The sequence below is a fragment of the Cryptomeria japonica genome, chromosome 5, assembly GCF_030272615.1.
Source record: "Cryptomeria japonica chromosome 5, Sugi_1.0, whole genome shotgun sequence".
Taxonomy (NCBI): Eukaryota; Viridiplantae; Streptophyta; class Pinopsida; order Cupressales; family Cupressaceae; genus Cryptomeria; species Cryptomeria japonica.
Genome location: NC_081409.1, coordinates 625,423,919 through 625,442,963, shown reverse-complemented (window position 1 = coordinate 625,442,963; position 19,045 = coordinate 625,423,919). Strand labels below are relative to the sequence as shown.

The following is a 19,045-nucleotide window of genomic DNA, read 5'->3' as shown; positions in this document are numbered from 1 at the left end:
GGAGGATTTGAAGATATATTCAGTTTGCTGCAGAGGCCCTACAGTGTTTGTTGCTGATTCGTGAGATTCACACAAGATTCCAGTGATAGGGTGATTTAGTTTGCAAATAAATATTTGCTATTTTGTTGACACATCATTTTGGGAGGTTTCTACTGCAATTTCAGAATTTTTTATGAGCAAATTTGTATAACTATTTGTTGGATCTGAGGAGTTTACACCATTTTGACAAACCCTAGCTGCTGCTCCATCAATCTTTAGAGGGTTTGGATCAGATTTGACATTATTTGCAGGTTTCCAGCTCCATGAAGAATTTGTTGCTGTACCAACATCAGAAGTCTAATTTTCAGTCATACAACTTGAGTGACACTTTGGAAAAGCAAAACCTATCATTTCCAACCTTGTGATGGTCATATCAGCTGCTGATTTACATCATTTGGGCCCTTGTACATCATGACCAATTTAGCACCATTATTTGGAGGATTAATAGTGATCAAATATTGTTTTTGATTACGGGAAAAGCGGGTTTTGAAGGGATCCCGAAACCCTTTACAAAAGTTCCTTAAAAGATAATAGCATAAAGCAACAAGAAAAGACAAATTGTCAAAAAACCAACACAGTTATGGGCAAAAATCAGCAAAAAAACCCAACAAAACCAGCCACATCCAACCATAACAGAAAAGAGACAGAAAACAAATTACTTAATGTTTTTTAGGGCATTAGCCAAATTTCCGCTAATCCCTTGCAAATCTTTAATATTATCCCTAAGCTTAGGGATATCCTTGGAAGAGGCCACAATAGCTTTTTTCATGCTTGCCCTTGTTCTTTTCGCCGCACCACCAGGAGCACTTTCCACCAGTGATCAAATATTGTTGTTCCAGCTGCCAAACATCATTATCAGCTTTATTTTCCGGCCATACAACATTAATTACAAACCCAGTCATATTTGCAGATCCTGGAAGCCGTTCAGGTTTGCAACAGTCAATAAGGGAGTTGTACTATCATTTTGGGAGGGTGATTTGCATTTCTTTATCCATATATTTGCTAACTTTGCAGAAGACCCTACACAATTTTATTTGGCTGTTTGAAGGTCTGTAGCAGCTGTAGACTATTCATTTTGTTGCTGCACTAGGTCATAGAGGCCTAAAAATTGCATTATATCAGTTTTACCATCCAAAAGTATCATTCAAGAGAGGGTTTTTGAGTTAAAATGATCAAAGTTGCATGGACACGGATACAAATACAAATACAGATACGGATACGATCATTTTTTAAGACTCCCAATATGGATACAGCCAGATACAACATTAATAAAAAACACATAGACATATATTTAACACAATTTTCTAAGTTGTTAGAGGGCATTTTGATGCAGGGCATCCACGTTGAAGAAGAACCAAATTTGAAATATCCAGTTGTCATTCAGCAGGAGTCAGAATTGTTGCCAGCTCTTTAAGGCCTTTTCTTTAATTTGTTAGTAGTGGGGAGTATTTTTAGAATAAGCCTGACATCCTCAGAGTAGTGGAGCCTACTGTAAGACTCTAAATTAGCAAATGTGATTCTTGGGGAGGAGTGTGGGGGTTAGTTTTTGTTTTAGAGAGTTTTGAGTGGATTTTGGGAGGTGGGGTAGTGGTAGCATTTTGGGAGGAAGGCAGTATCAGTATTGGGAGTTTTTGTTTTGGTTTGTTTATGGGCAATGTTTTCTGTGATGGTATGATGAAAGAATAAGTATCCGGTCAACTACTGAGAGGGGGGGTTGAATCAGTAGATAGAAAAACTGATACAAACTTCACCAATCTCAAAAATCAATCTCTCAAAGTAAACTTAGAACTATCAATGAAATACCACTATCAAGATAAAAACTCATAAGATAAACTGGTTGACTGTTACAACAAATTAACATTAAACAACTTCAAACTCATAAACATCCAAATGCTTTTTCATATGCCAACAAACTTCATTTCTCAATGCTTCCGGTTATCATAACTTATCAAAGTAGTTAAGTAAATCAACCATAAGAACATAACCACAAAAACATTCACCACTTGACACAAATATTTTTGACGTGGAAACCCAAATGGGAAAAACCACAGTGAGATGAGACTCACAAGATAGAAGTTTGCCCTGTTAGGAGCCTAGCTTGTTAAAGCTTTACAAAAGTCCTGTTAAGAACTGATCCTGTTAGGAACCACCCGGTTAAGGGATTGACTACAATGCCTTGTTAGAAGCAATACCTTGTAAGGAGTAACCTCGGTAGAGGATTTGAAAATCCAAGCTAATGGATCACCTTGTTAGAGGATTTGAATAGTACGAAGCTTGTTAGAGCTTACCCGGTTTGGGGATTTCAATTCTGTTGTAATTGTTAGAAAACAACAGGAGTTTGCTAATCTGTCTGAATAGCACTACACTTGCTTGATCAGATCCTTTTCATGCTCCTATCTACCTTTACTCAAACTGCAGATACATCATCTGGTTCGGCAACCACACACTCAACTGATCTTTGCCAACTCTTTGCCAACTCTTAAACTAAACAACTTCATCGACCTTATAAACAAATCAATTAGGTCGGTAACACAATAAAAACCTAATTCTCATAGAGATTACAAACAAGTCGGTTCAAGTATGACCGTTAGATTACATAGCAATCTCTCCACATCAATCAAGAAAACCTTGATCGCTCCTTGATCACCGCTTTATCGAACTTAGTAAGGATAGCAATCTCTCCACATCAATCAAGAAAACCTTGATCGCTCCTTGATCACCGCTTTATCGAACTTAGTAACTCATCACGGGCTTTGCATTATATGCAATATACTTGCTCATTCCCTAGACAAAAAACCGTTACAATAGCTCGCCAAAATCACTTGAAATTGTCTTCATACAATAATTATACGTGTCATAAGCATTTTCGCTCATCATTAGATCATAAACCAATATAACCAATTCACCAAACTTAATCGGTTAGGGTTTATCAAAAACAACAGGTAGGGTTTACCGGTTACCGGTTCAACTCTCCAATATATAGCAATACCGGTTCACTCCACAAATTCTTCCTACCGGTTACAAAACAATATTACAACAATATCAACAATATCATTACCGGTTAATTGACATCAGTGACAACATAACATATCATTAATGCAATCTTCATGCAAATGCCAACATTCTGAAACAAGGAGAACTTCAGATTTTAGGAATAAGGATAGAGAGCTGGGTGTAGTTTTGGTGTGGAAAGTTAATTATTGGTTTTTGGTATGTGAGATTTTTGAGAGAAACCATTAGGAAGGCTTTCAAGAAGCCATTGCTGTTGTTAATACATTTTGTTGCAGGTCTATATGTAGACACATATCAGATTGGGATAATGAAATTTGAAGCCAATAGGCTCAAGTTTATGTAATGAAAAGTTGATTAAAGTTTTAATATAAAAATCTCAAGTTTTTGTTTACTCAAATTTGGTGTTTGTTTCTTAATATTTGCTGTTTCAAATCAGATTTGCATAGTTCTAGAAGTGTGTTTCAGGTGGTTGTTGAGTGGGTTTGTTTTACCACTGCATCAGATTTTCTTTACTTAAAAAGCAATATAGATACATAATTGCTACATAAATAATTATAAGTTGATTTAACAATTTACAATATGCAAAAATGGTAAGAGTTGCATCAGAAGATAACCCCAAAAAATGGGTCGCTGAAATAGAAAAACATTTCATTTACCTTTCTCATTTGGTGTAGGTTTTGTTTATACCAATTTTTTTAAAAAAAAGGCATGAACAAAGTTTTTTTAAGATTAAATTTAGAAAGATTTGCATCAAATTTTTATAAAATCAAATCACATAGTACCTGGCATGGTTGGAAAATCAAGGTTTTTTGGCCACACATGGGTACAATATTTGACATGTATCCGGGCCATATCAGATACATATCCATTTCAGATATGGAGATACGCACGCCCAAGGAAGGACAAAGGAGTATTGTGCTACTTTGACTCCCTTTTCACTTTCTAGACATGAACATCTTATAGGTCCATGAAAACCTTTTTATTAAGATGCTTGCTTGTTAACATTCTACTCTAAACTCTTATCCAAAGAAACACCATTGTTTTGCCTTAAACTCTTATCCAAAGAAGAACCATTCTTTTGGGCCAAGGCTTGGAATGACTAATTAAGAAAGCATGAGATATCCATCCTTGACAATTTAATCCCTTAATCCTTTGAATCCCCATATAAGTTTATATGCAAATTGGAGCGAGAGGTAGTTAGAGATAATTTGCCAAATGAGGGTTGTGGTTGTGTTGAAGTGGCTTCAAGTCCTTCCACATCCCTTTAGATGTATTTCTTTAGCATATGTTAGTCTTTTATCTTTATCCCCATTTCATATTGGCCTTGGATCTTTTAGTGTGGGAGTATTGAAGTTGCAAAAGCAACCAAAGCTATCTAGCTCAAGCATCTTCCCAAGAATGGGTATTCTTCCCATAACTCGACTTATATAAAGTACCTTCTAAATAATCACACTAACATGCATATATTGTCCCAAATAGTTGATACAAGTGCGAGAGATGGTTCAGTAAAGAGTTTGTAAGGATGCACATTATCTAGGTACTTTTTTTAACAAAACATGACTTCAACCTATTGAAGGATTAGCGTAACACCAGGCCAGTTTAGCCCTTAATGTCATGTTGGCAAAGTTATTCTTCCTAATACTCAAGACTCCTAGAGCTTTGAGTAGGCAAATTTTTTTTTAGGCCACAAGGAAAATTTTCTTTCATCAACTTTTCCCTTGCCAAAGAATTTTTCACATCCATCTAAAAATTTCCCTTAAAATTCTATTTTGCCACCTTAGAATAAAGAAATAATTTGGGCTTGAGTAGATAATAATAAATATATTGGATAAAGGTTACTTTCCTTGCAAAAGAATTTTCAAGAGTTAGTCCACCTTGTTGTCTTTCTCTTGTTCTGGGAAATAAGTAATCATAAGGTGGCCTCTTCCTTTTCTTTGAATGATGAAATCCCCAAATATGTATCTGGAAAAAATGCACACTCAGAACTGAATTCAATAGGAAAAATCATATTGACTTGCTAGCATGATCACAAAAAAATCATTATATTTATCTTTGTTCATTTTTTGGCCTAAAACAGATTCATAAGTCCTAAGAATTTTCTTGATCTTGTTACATGTCTTAGGTTGGGTTCTAGGGTTAGCATAATGTTCACAAATTTCATAGGAGCTACTACCTCCTCCACAAGGATGGATAATCTCCCCTCAACTTTTACTTCTATCTCTTGACTTGAATGGTGCACTCCAAAGCTTTTACCATGAAATGCATAACTTGGTAGAAAGGAGATTCCATTTCCTTAATATTCATGTAGAATTAGAAAATCTTGAGGAGATTCATTAACTAGAATGAAGTAGAGAGTAAAATAGAAAGCATGAGCTCAATTCCTTACGTCAATAGAGAAACTAAACTTTTTCCATGACTTGATCTAAGAAGTCCTAATTGACTTTATCATAGGCCTTTGAGATATCGAGGCTAAGGAGCATTACTCTTTTCCCACTAAGACCAAAGAATGGATTACCTTGTGAATAATCATAATCATGTCCAATAATTGATGACCTTTGACTAAGCCTCCTTATTGTTGAGAAATAATTCGAAGCAATGAAGTTCTAATCTTGATCACTAGAATCGTGGAAATGATTTGTATATACCATTTACATATATTGGTCAAAATTTTTCTAGAGGCTTTGCATCTAAGGATATTGGGATCAAATAGATAAAAGGTTAAGTTCTTCAATATTTGTTGAAATATTCTAGACTTCTCCACTACATCAAGAACCAAAAGTCTTGTAAGAAAGTTGTGGGAATCCATCTAGTCCTAGAGCAATACTCCCTTTCAAATTGAAGAGTGATTTCTAACCTCTTCCTCCAAATATGGATTACACCTTTGATTACTTTGGACGATGAACAAATTATGAATATTTTTTTACAAGGATTTTTTACAAGGATCTCTTCCCTATGATCTCTTTTTTGCCTCTTGTAGAAGAGCGAATTTGAAAAAAATCCTAGCTATCTTCTTCTATTTCAAGGGGATGTAAAAATATCTTCTCATTATCCTTATAATTGAAGAGTCTTGTTCTTTTGGTGCCATGCTAGCATAGTATTATGAAAGAAATTTGTTTTCAGATCTCATTCATAAAGCCATTTCAGACTTAAACATCGCCACCAAAAGGTCTCCTTGTGTTTATAAAGCTCATACATTCTACCAAAGCCTCATCTTTTTCTATCAACCCACTATTAATTCATGTCTATCGAACTCTTTGTTGGATATCCGAAATCTTACCCATTGGCATTGCTTTGATTGTGATGATTGTTTAGAAGACATTATAGATTTTAAATCTGTTCTTCAGCACCTTTAACTTTGCTGTTAAAAAAGATGACATTCATAATAGGAATGACTAGTCCATGTCTTCTCAAATGTGAAACTCGCCATGGTAGTGTCTTCTTAGATTCACAATAAAAAGAGGCCAATGATATGGGATTCCACTCTAGATGAATTTAGTTTTCAATACAAAACTATCATCAATCCAGCTTGTTGAATCTAATAAATGATCTACCTCTTTTGCTATGTGATCCTTCCTAAGTCTTTATTGTTCCACATGAAGAATCCTTAAGAATTTTTTATATCCAAGAACCCAAGTGCTAAAACAAACGTCTAGAGGCCCTAGTAGTTCTCCAATCTAATGGGGTACCCTCCATTGTTGTCTTCTACTTTCAAGAGGGTGTTGAAATACTCTCCAAGAATCCATTTTCTCTCCAAATTGTAGATGTTTGAATCCACAAAGCTTTAAGGATTGACATTCGTTGATCCATCTTAATAAGGAAATCTGTGAGGATATAATCCGTTTAAGAGATTTTCTCATCAATTTGCAAGTTTCATATGAGTATTTGTTTCAACTCACCATATCACATTTGACTTATTTAAGATTTCAAAGATATAAGAGACCTTATGGTTGGATCTCAACCTCCACACTTTCAAAGTTAGTCACATTGCAACAAATATTTCATTGGAGATCTCTTCATAACCTTTTCTTGTATCAATGAAATACTAGGTCACTTTGTTTGCCAAACCTTTTATTTAGTGAATAGTGGTTGGGAAATACAAACCCCTAAAATTCCATGAGATGGTTCTTGTTAATGGGATCTATGTTTTTTGTTTTGCTCAAGCACCTCTCTAGAAGTGATCAGGAGCCATTTGCCAATGTGTTATTGCTTCATTCTAAAGATTGACCATAGTCTCTTCCCTTCTTTTAATTTGCTCAACATGTAGGCCTTTTTCTTGCTTGAGAATGGATTATTTTGTTCATTTTTCCTTCTTGGTTGTGATGCACTCCTTAAACTAAATATTTATCTTCTATGACATCTCTTTCTCCTCTTATTGAGTACTCCTCTCTATATGGGAAGCAACTATTATCTATAGAAATTGCACCTATGATCATCCCTTACACATGCATTTTTACATGCTTAGGCCTAGACTTAAGTCCCACACATATAAAATAATTAAGAATATTTTTGAAGTGTTTTGATTATGCAATGTAGCTGTGATTGAACCTGTGATCTGCATTTTATTAGCACATGACTCAACCAACTTTGTTGCTTGGGCAGTGCTGCTACTTGATGAAGTGGCTCAGATCTACTTGCAAGTAAATGATATTTTGACGTTTTTTGACTGACCATGCATGGTATGAATGCATGTATCATGGTCATAGGTGCATTTTTTTGTTGAGAGAATAGCCAATCCCCTCTATGGATTCCCTTTTGTGGCGTGCATGAGGTTCATTCTCCTCACGCATTGGAAACCAAGGCAACTCTTCTAGGCACTGGCATGGTCACTCCATTGGGATCCTTGAGAGGAGCATCCCCTTTTTGTATTTTTTCTATTACTTATCTCACAACATTTCATTATCTCTTATTCCTTGCTTGAATCTTCATCTAGGGCCTAAAACATGGGTTTCTCTCAAGCTATTACATATACTCATTTTGAGCTTTCAGCCTTTCTTCTCCTTTTATCTTGTTTTCTTTGTCCCACTTCAACCCATTTTCTCTTGAGCATATGCTTTTTCTTGGGTTTTTGTAAGCCATCTTTAGTTTCCTTCTCAATTTCCACCTTGTGCTACATGGCATTGTCCTTTCTTGGCAATAGACATTCTTTGGCTAGGTGACCATAATCATGGCAACATCTACAACAAAGAATGTTCATTAGAGTTGACTCTGGGATTGTCTGATCTACCCTAACTCTACTGAAAGTCTAGTATAATTTGCTCAATTTGGAAACATATTCTAATTTCTGACTTTTTTTTGTGAGGTAGGGCATAAAGTCTTATTCATGTTAATACCTTGGATGACATTTCTTCTTGTGGTTTGAATCCAGTATGCCAACATTTCAGTCATACGTTTTGTAAGAACAAGGCCCTCCCTGTAAATATTCTTTTGCAGTATGCTTCATTGGCAAAAGCAATGATGAAGTATCCCTTGGGCCTGACTTGATTTCATATTCACTAAATATCCTCCAATGATATTTAGCCCATGCATGGCGTTTGTTGATTTTGCCAATAGCTCATTATTAAGTGAACTTTTTAAAGTAAATTCGTTGTCTACATTTCTATACATTCATGCATTATACTTGAAAAATAAAAATAAAACATGCAAAACTAGTGAATTTTAAAGTGACATTGCCACAAGCTCATTTAATTTTGTCTCACTTTCTTTTGTAACTGTCTGATTTAAATTTTTTCAACCAGGTACAGAATTTTACTGCATTATTTAAAAAGAACCTGTCAATTGCATGGTTGGGATTCATAACAAATGTCATTTCATGCCAATGCAGGCCAAGTTTTTTTGGATTGCAGCTCGAATCAGCCACCAGGTTCAGGATTTTTACAGAGCATTCATGTATCTTGCTTTTGTCAGTGCTTTTAATGGGCTTCAAATTAAAATCTTGAGCACTGCTTGTTTCGTTTTATCACTTAAAAATTTGCAAAGGTCAGTTCTGAGTTCATCTTCGTTGTGAGGCATGGTTTGGGCATGCTTTTCTATTATCTAAGTCAAAGCTTGAAGATAAATTTAGGGTTCCTTTTTTTCTTTTATTTAGTATTTTTTGTTTCAGGATGGAAATGGCTGTTAAGCCTCCATTGCTTTTACCAGTGATGTTGGAGAAAGTTTGCATTTTAAGTAAATGTCGCTTTCCAAGGTATATTCATTTACGCCAACTCTTTAGGATTTTATTTCTCAAGTATAATACTTGTGCCAGAGGCTTTTTTTTTGTCTCACCAGTATTAACTTTTTGTTTGAATTTTGTGAATTTTTTTTACTTAACAATTATAATTAATAATTGTATGATTTTTATTACAATTTTGGCTTTTTATTCCATAGAATCCAACTTAAAGGGGCCAGATTTTCAACATTATTTTCTTGTTGTTAGATGGTGATGTTAAGATTAGGAACTCTAAAAGACCATGGTTGGCACATCCCACCTAAGTTGTAAGGTAAGGATTTTTAAGTCCTTGCTTAAGCTATGAAGCTTGTCACTGTCTAAATAAATTCATCCACTTTGCCACTCATTATTCATGCCAAAGTTTTATTGTAATTCGTATTCTTAATACATCTCTTGATTGTAATAAGGATTGCATTGTATTTTTGCACTTGATTTCATGATAAGTTGAAGCACACTAATGGGTGAAAAAATTATATTTTCTTGTAATTAGCAGACATTAATATCTAAATCAAATTAAAATTGAAATGCCTTAGCAAGTTTAGGCGTCACCACCTTCCCATGTCTTTGTTGTTTCCCGGTCCCCATTCACAAGTTGCCTCTCCTTTCATTCCACAATTCCATTTCTGGAATATGTAGGCAATATTGTTATATATCTTAATGGGCTCTTTTTGACTTTTAATTGAATAGCTTCATATAAAATGTTAAAAAATTAAATTCAGTGGTTAAAAATATTTTCAAATAGTGGCCTATAAAGTTGTTATGTTTGATAGAAAATTCATTCTGTAATATTAAATCTTGTTTTTGATTTTTTTAGTCCCTGGCTTAGGCTGTAAAATAACAATATATGTTTGTTAATAGAAAGCATTTAGTTATGGCGAATGAAGGTGGGAGTGCACAAGCAAGGGTCGGAGTTTGTGCAGGTGCTAGGGCTGTTGGTTGCCCTTGCTTCAGCGATGGTAAGGGTAGTTCTGACGATGAAGACCTAAGAGGTGGTGTTGGCAGTCCATTTGCTAGTGTCTATGCTGCTAATGAGAGCTCCTCTGGTTTGTCTGGTAGGCATGGTTGCGTTGCAGGGGATCTTGTTTGGCCCAGCTCTTCCTCGTTTTCTTAGAGGGGTCTACGCCCATTCTTGGGTGTGCAAAGATGTTGTTCATGCAGATGCCTTGGTTCAGGGCTTGGTTGAGGAGGTTCCCCAGGGTTTTGTGGCAGACCCGATCGTTGGCTCCTCTTTTTTTGAGGGTCTTTTTGAAGATTTGGAGGCCTTGTGGGATTCTTCTTGGAGCAAGGAGGTTCTTGATTCAGTGGAAGAAGAAGATCTATCTTCCCCTTCGTCTGTTCTTGGTTTCTCCCCTTTTGATGGGGTTGATGTGTCCAATGAGGAGGATGAGCTCCTTTTGGAAGCCCTATAGTAATCCCCTTTGCAGAAAAAGAGGGTTTTGAGTTTAGTTCTCAAAACCTTTGATGGTTGTAAGTTTTTGGGGTTGAAAAGGGTTTCTCGCACTCTCCTTGGGAGTTACTCCAAATCAAATCATAGTTTTGTGGATAGGTCTAATCCCTGCCCTTTTTCTATGGAAGAAAATGAGTGTGTCTGAGATAGTGGAGGATGAAGCAGTTTGTTGTCCTCCTTAAACCCCAAATTTTTTGGAGAATGCTTGGAAGAACAGTGTGGGGGCTGATTATGGGGTTGCCTCTTCTCATGGCAGAGATGAGCTGAATATTGCTGGTCTTTTGCTCCTCCTTTTGCTTTGGAGCAAGTTTCTAGTCTTGAAGATGGAGGGATGGTGGCTGCTTCCCCTCTTGTTGTTGTTGTTGTCCCTTCCCCAAAGAGTTGGAAGGAACCCTGTGTTATGGTGATTGAGGCAACTACTATGAATGCTCTGTCCCCCAAGTTTTCTTTGGGACAAAGGTTTTGCTCTTGTTTCAGTGAGCCTTCTATGGTTATGAAGGAAGGACAAATTGAATTCATTATTCTTGATGCTCTTCTGGATGAGTCAGTGACTTGGTTGAGGAGCTCGCTTGTAGGGAGATTTTGTGGTAATCGCCCCAATATCCATACGATGCGAAGATGGATCCTTCGGATATGGAAGCATAGTGGACAGGTTGAGGTAATTGCAATGTTGAATGGTTTCTTTCTTTTTTCCTTTTCCTGTGTGGACTGTTTTAGGATTTTGGATGATTGGTTTTTGGCATGAATGGTCTTTATATTCGAAGTTGGTGTCCTGGTTTTAACCCTCTAAAGGAAACTCTCAAGTTTCCTGTCTGGGTTTGTTTGATAGGGCTGCCTTTGGAGTTTTGCAATGAAAACATTTTTATGATTATTGCCAACTCTTTTGGGCAATATTGCATTACAAATAATGTCTGCAAACTCATGAAGTGGTTGTTGTTTGCTAGATTTTGTGTTTATGTGGAGAAAAACCAAGTGCTCTCTACTCATATTACCATAGCCTCTAAATTTGGTAACTGGGTGCAGCAGATTGAGTTTGAGGTTTCTCCAATTATTTGTCGTTCTTGTGGTAAAGTGGGGCATACCTCCACCACTTGCTTGAAAAATAAGAAACAACACTTTGTCTGGAAAATGAAGGATCAAATCCCTGCTTCTATGGAGTCTTCTTTTCCCTTTGTTTAGGAGGTTCAAAAAATTGATATTAAAAGGAAACCTGCTATGGATTGTTCTATGAAGGAGTTGGAGGAAGGTCCTGCCAATGATTTTATGACGCCTCTTTGTCTCAAGAAGTTTAGACTTGGGGAGAAGGAACCTAGTTCTGAGTTAAAGAAAAGCTCCTTGGAGCATTTTTTTCAAACCACCTTGACTTTGGGTGGGTCTACCCTATCTTTGGGCAGGGCTGCTGTAAGTTTTTGTTTTGCCTTGCTTCTAGTTGCCTTGTTATTTTGTAACTGATGTTTGGTGTTTTGCTGGGCTTAATGCTTCATCTTTATCCTTGTACAAGGGATCAGGGCACTTTCAAAATCCCTTCTTATCTAATAAAAAACTTATTAAAATTTTTCCCTGATGCAGTAGTTGTAATTCCCAAGCTGGCTGTTGGATGTTTAGGTGAAGTTTTAACCAAAAATTGCATAAACCATCCAACTGTCAGTCTTGCAACTAGGAAAAATATTCGGTGATTATTAAAGTAAGTCTTTCTGCCAAACTAGGAAAAATATTCGGTGATTATTAAAATAAGTCTTTCTGCCAAAATTTAACTACCAGTCATTGCAAATGGGAGAAAGATTAGGTGATGGCTCAAATAATAAAATAACACACTCCTCCCCTCACACAGGAACACACGCATATATCCAAATTTCTCTTTTTACAAATATAGCAGCCTGGGCCAATTTTATGATGGCAATATGTTTGTGTGCTTGCAAAAAATACTAACTAAAATTTGCTTGAATTCTTCAACTATCAGTCTTGCAAGTGGGAAAAATATTAAGTGGCAGTCCAAATAGTAAATTAATAGTCTGTCCTCCAAAGTTTAACTGTCAGTCTTGCAAATGGGAGAAATATTAGGTGACAACTCAAATAATAAAATAAGATTCTTATTTGCACAAAAATGAAAAAACACACACCTCAGTCTTGCTATTGAAACTCAACATTAAGTTATCATAGATTAATTAGTTGGTATTCTGTGGGCATGTGTAATTCTGAATTCAATGCTAAAGTAAGGAAAGAAAATGGAAGGGATAAGGGTACTTAGCATGGGACCAGAGAATTAACGATACTGATGAATTCTTTGGATCTTGATTGTCACTTTGAGAAATAATGGCTCTTTGTCAGTATAATGCCTCATATTCTGTGCAGGACCTGTGCTCTTTCCTTGGTTGAGTCCACACCTCCAGGTCATGTGGATCTGATTCTACTCACAGTGTACCTCTGCTCTTTGGATTACTTGATTTATCTTTGTCTGCTTTGTTCTCTGCTCTGAACTGAAAAGTGGAGGTTTTTAGAAAGCCTTTTAGGGGACTGCTGTTATGTCACTAGGAGAGATGTTCTCCTAGGTTAAAACCCACAAAACTTGTGTAAAGGATAAAAAACAGCAAGCTTAAGCTGTTCAAATGCTCCTTGGATGAATGTGCAGATCTAGTTTCTTTTTACTGCACCAAACCCAAATGTTGTTCTGTGATATGCTCCTTAGGATGAGAGGATGTGAAATGGATACTAATGAATGCCTTAGTAATGAGCATATAGAATCAAATTGTGCAAAGGCTTGTTTAGTTGGCTCAAACGGCTAGTAGAATGGGTGGGAATCAACCAAATACAAAGTTGAACTGTGAATTTTCAGGGGTGAAATCTGTGGATGGAAGTTAACCTCATGTCTATGGAAATGACCCAAAACATGAAAATGTTATATCCAGATGGGTAACAGATGTATAGGGATTGGTGCAGGAATAGACATAATTAGTGTATAAATGGAATAATGTATTGGACTATGTATGGATAAGCTGGGGATAAATGTTTGGGGATGTGTGTGTATGAGAAATTGTAAAAGCTATTTGAATAAAGCCAACTTTGCAAAGGTTGTGCCATTTGTCAATATGTACATGTATCAATACATTCACTCAAAATGGATGCAAAACTTAATGGCAAAAGGCATGGATATGCAAATTCCACTATTAATTAGCAAAGTTTGCGTGAACATTGGGCCATGAGCCAAACTTAGCACAAGAGTGTGCTACTTGTCGATATGTAATTGTATTAAGACATTCCATCAAAATGGGCCCAAAACTAAATTGGAATTGGCATGAGAATGCAAATTTTTCCATTACAATCATATGTGTGTGCGCGCACACATACATAACATCGGATCATGAGCCAAACTTGGCACAAGAGTGTGGTACTTGTCGATATGGAATTTAACAAGTTATTCCATCAAAATGGGACCAAAACTAAATGGGAATTAGCATGGGAATGCAAATATGACCATTGCAATCATACATATATGTGTGTGTGTACATACATGATATATATATATATATATATAATCACATAAAATGGCACAAATTTCCCATCAAATACATTGTATGGGATAGTTTGCATGCACTCCAAGCTCTATGAATGCAACCCAAGCTTTTTGAAATGAATCTGTGTGCGAGAATTTGCCAATAACAACCAAGATCTAGAGGCCAATGAATAACACAACACGAGAGACAAAGATAGATAAGAACAAATTGCATTCTCATCAAGATGCAAAAATTGATCTACTATACAATGAAGATGAGTTTGCTTATAAAGGAAAGGCCATAGGGAAATGAGAGCACATAATCATGACATGTGGTCCAATGAGATACAATGGTAGGTAGGAGAAATAATAGATAATTCCACTAAAGGTGGAATGTGATAACAAGATAACACCACAAAAGGTGGAATTTCTCCTACAACCATCTTCCCTAGATGCACAATTCCCTAAGTGTCTCATATGCAAATTACTTTATCCTAAGTCAACTTAAGTGTAATTATTAGACATAATTTGCATCAACACCCACCCTTAAGTGCAACTTAGGGGAATGTAGACTCAAGATAACAATGCAAGATGGGTCCTGGCTACTAGGCCATGTTAGGTACACAAGTACAAATGCAATGCAATATCTCACAAACGAACAAAGAGAGAAACCCAATGGGAGAAAACACCCCCCCAAAAGAGAGATGAACACAAAATGCTCTTAATGAGAAGAACAAAACCTCATGTGAGGCAAAAGTCCCCCCCATAAGAGAAGAAGAGAGACAATGTAGCCCCCCCTTAATGTAGAATCTCCTGCAAAGATGGTCCAATGATGTTGACCAAAATTCCTCCCCATTAGGAAGAAATAGAATCAATGTTGCACCAAGAATGTCAAAGTGTGACAAAACAAGGTATCGATGTTGATGAAGAACTGATGATGAATCTCTCACTGCAATATGATGAAGATCAGGCATGGAGACACCTGCTTTAGCATCATCTAGATGCTCATCAATGACAAGGTACAAAGAAGAATGACACTTTATATTAGTGCATGTACAACATAGCTCATGCAAGAGAATACAACATCATAAAGTGCAAATCTGGAAACATGAAGATGATGCCACCAAAAAGATGCCCTGTAAAAGATTGTAGATGAAGATGCCTCTGATTGGTATGTTGCCAAGAAAAATGTAGGAGCAAACTAACCCCCTCGGCTGCCAGTTGGAAGATGCTACAATACAGGTTTATAGGTGGACAAGAAAAAAAATTGCTCCCAATTTTGCTATTTTATGAAAATTTGTTTTTAAAAAGCTTAATAAAAACATTTATTAAAAGCATAAAATTTTTTTATTGACAACAATAAAGAAAAAAATATTTTTTCTTTAAATTTTTGGAGAAAAACTCCATTATAAAGAAGAAAAAACACAATCATTTTTTTAAAAGTTTTTTTGATTAAAAAACTTTATTATAAATAATAAAGAATTTTTGAAAATTTTTACCGTTTTTTATAAAATTTTTACCATTTTTTAAAACCATTAAACTTTTTTTATTAAAAAAACATTTAAAAATTAATTAAAGATTTTTTATTAAAATTAAAAAGTTTATTTATAAACTTTAATATAAAAAAAGTTTTAAAAATATATAAGGGCTGACAGGGTCCCTGTCCCTATCACGATCAAAGACCATGGCAATACGTGGGTACACCTTGCGGCCTGCTTTTGGGCTATGTATTGTAGCAGGGCCCGACATGGGCTTGCCGTGGCAGGGCACCTTGTTGGGTACCTGCTACATTTTGATGTGTCTTTTATGCACATGCGAACACAAAATAAAATACCAAGGTATCTTATCCTCTCTTGAACAAAGTCTCTCATATGCTATGCTTTGCGATCAAATGAGACAACTCCAAGGTTACAAAATGTCAAGTCTTGACTTGTGGATAATTTCAGTGGTTTGATGTGATAATGCTGAAATCACAAGGGGACTTACGTTGTACATGAATGCTCGATCTTATCATGGATCAGGATAGGTATGCCGATAACTTAGGATTTGGCAATGAAGCTTCAGACTTAATTCTAACAAGACTTATTTAAAAAAAGGCAAAAGGAATAAGGTTCAAGAAATCTATTCTAAGCCTAGGAATGTAGGAAATGATGAATGGATCTAGTGGAGTCAAACTAGGTGAGGTCTCACAAACAGGTATTGACACAAGCTTAGTGCAATTGTCTAAGGTATACTTAAAGATTTTCAGTCTATCACCATCAAACGTTGACACCATCCAAGTTGATGCTTGTTGACGGATGCGTAATAGTTGAAGTTAAGCTTACTCAAATTTCCAGTTGACCACACAAGGCGCACTTACCAGCGGCAAGAGGCTAGTGGTATGGATTAAGGATTCCACACAAATAAATTCAACAAATCTTTCACTCAATCTAACATACATGAAAATAAATTCTAAACTAAAATTCTAATCTAACTTGGAGGAATTGAGAACCATGAATGCAAATACAACACTTGAAGAGCAAAATCACCAACAATTGAACAATGATTATGATTCAAATCAAAGTTACCTCGAGTTTCCGAGACGGGGACGGCGGATTGTGTTTCTGGGACGACAAATTTTTTTGCCAAATTTGGGGACGGTGGGGGATGGCAATATAAAATATAGGAAAAATTTAAAATATATAGGAAAATTTCAAAATTCTAAATGTTCATATGAAAACATGGATAAAGCATGCATACATACATTATATTCATATGAAAACAATAAAACATGGATATAGCATGTGTATGATACTATGAAAAGTTGAAAACATTTTAGAATGTAAATTCTGAACACACAACATTGTTAATATTCAATAGACAATATGCAATTATTCATTCATAAATCAGAATTTCAATTCATTCACATTGTCAATATGCATATCAATAGACTCGGAGGTTAATTTTCCCTACTTCTATCGATGCAGTTTCCCCCCATATTTTTCAATGGGGGTTTGGGGGCAGCGCCCCCAAGGTGGGGTCAAGGGGCATTTTAATAAAGGTGTTGGGTGTTATTTTTCTATTGACTCGCCGAGTTTGGAGATTTTCTAATCTTTGTGTCAAAATGCCCAAAGGCTATATTGCTGCCATATAGTTTCATTGTCAAAATTATGAATTAAATTAATAATTTAAAATTTAATTAATGTTATCTTTTAATTTTTTTTATTTTTAATAACAATTTGAATTAATAAGGGGCCTTTATTAGAAAATTTAAATAAAAAATTAAAAATACAACTTTTAAATTTTTTTAATATTTTTTAAGGGCCTTAGAATGGGGGACATTTGGCCATCCTCAGGACGGATTGGGGACGTCCCAGCTGTCCCCAGCCGTCCCCGGGACGTACGGATGTCCCCCAAAGCTAGGGTAGGTGTCCCCCCGTTTCGGGGATGTCCCCTCAAAAAACAGGGCAATTTGGGGATGGGGGGAAACGTCCCCTGGCCGTCCCCAAGTCCCCGAAACGTCCCTGGGACGGGGACGGGGGTTTTTCAGGTCGGGGACGCGTCCCCAGGTAACTCTGATTCAAATAGCTGCAGCATATACCAACAATTCTACAAAAACTCTCCCTCACAAATGAGAGACAAGGAGGCATATATAGAGCCTCCAAAGAAATGAATGGCTCAGATTGATTTGAGATCAACGGCCAAGATTACAAGATAAAACCCTAATTAGGGTTTGTACAACCACCATTACATTGGCCAATAAGAAACGAGGGTAGGTAAGATAAATAATATTTGATGTAGCGCCATGTGTCACCTATTCCCTCCTTGAATGAATGTTGACTTGGCACCCTTTGATTGAACAGATGGTGACTAGGATGCCACCTCAGCTTGCCTTGCACACTTAATCAATTTGCTTTGTACATTCTTCATCTTCACAATGTTTGGAATCCTTTATGATACTTTGCATTCCATCCTTATGTTAAGGAATTCTATGAACTGTTCCCTCCTTATGTTTGGGAAATTTCCCAATTTTGGAATCCTGAAATATTTCCTTCCTTGACGCACTTTGATATTGGAATTCCCTGATGTAGTTTTGGATTTCTTGATGTAAAATCCTTTCTATTCATTTCTTGAACTTTCTTTCCTTCATTTGTTCACCATCAAAGTGAAGTCTTCTTCATGATTGATCTAGTCCTCATCTTCACCTTCTGGAATCTCTATCCGGAAATCCTCATCCAATCTTTGAAGTATTGATCTTCCTTATCCGCATTGCGTGCATTCTCCTTCACCTCAAGCCTTGATCATCATGCTTCCTTTCCTCATAACAGTCCTACAAAACAAATAAGCATTGAATCAAACACTAGTATGATAAACTTAACCTCAACCTTGGTGGGAAATTCATCCACATATGGACTGATCATTCCTCAAAACCATCCGCATTATCCTTGTCCATTCTTCACTTGGTGGAAATTTGATGTCTATCTGGACAACTTCCTTCCTTTGTAATTCCGCCCTGAAGTGGAAATCCGACCCTTATCCGGACTCATTGTCCTTGAAAATCTTGTGTTGACTGGATCACCATTCCATTGAGTGGAAATCTGGACACCATCAGGACTTTGTTTTTGACATTTGTCCCAACATGTGATAGGTAGTCTTAGAAAATTGTAACACCAATTCTGGATCCGGATTAAAGTCTGGAAGATTTTCCTTAAGAAAAACCAATTTTCAGACTTAGGATAAGTCTGATCATCATTGCTAAGTTTGAAGACACCTATGTAAACTCAAAAAATCAAGTATTTGGAGCCCAAAAATGAATTTCCAGGTCTGGAAATCTCGCTTGGAGGTCTGAAAACACTCAGAAAGTGACTGA

At 36.3% G+C, this 19,045-nt stretch overlaps 1 protein-coding gene across 7 annotated transcripts in view; it reads left to right on the top strand.

Annotated features, from left to right (window-relative positions):
• LOC131055065 (pentatricopeptide repeat-containing protein At2g13600) overlaps nucleotides 1–19,045 on the top strand; it is a 32,668-nt gene that overhangs the window by 4,098 nt on the left and 9,525 nt on the right. For 2 of the 7 annotated variants that reach the window (XM_057989691.2, XM_057989695.2), the window contains exon 2: nucleotides 8,873–9,235. The exons of 1 other annotated variant lie outside the window; for it this stretch is intronic. The gene's annotated coding sequence lies outside the window, so the exon portion shown is untranslated. Of the gene's footprint in view, nucleotides 1–8,872; nucleotides 9,236–9,466; nucleotides 9,531–19,045 lie in introns of all 7 variants that reach the window. 4 more of the 7 variants (XM_057989697.2, XM_057989694.2, XM_057989696.2 and 1 more) reach the window with 4 other exon arrangements.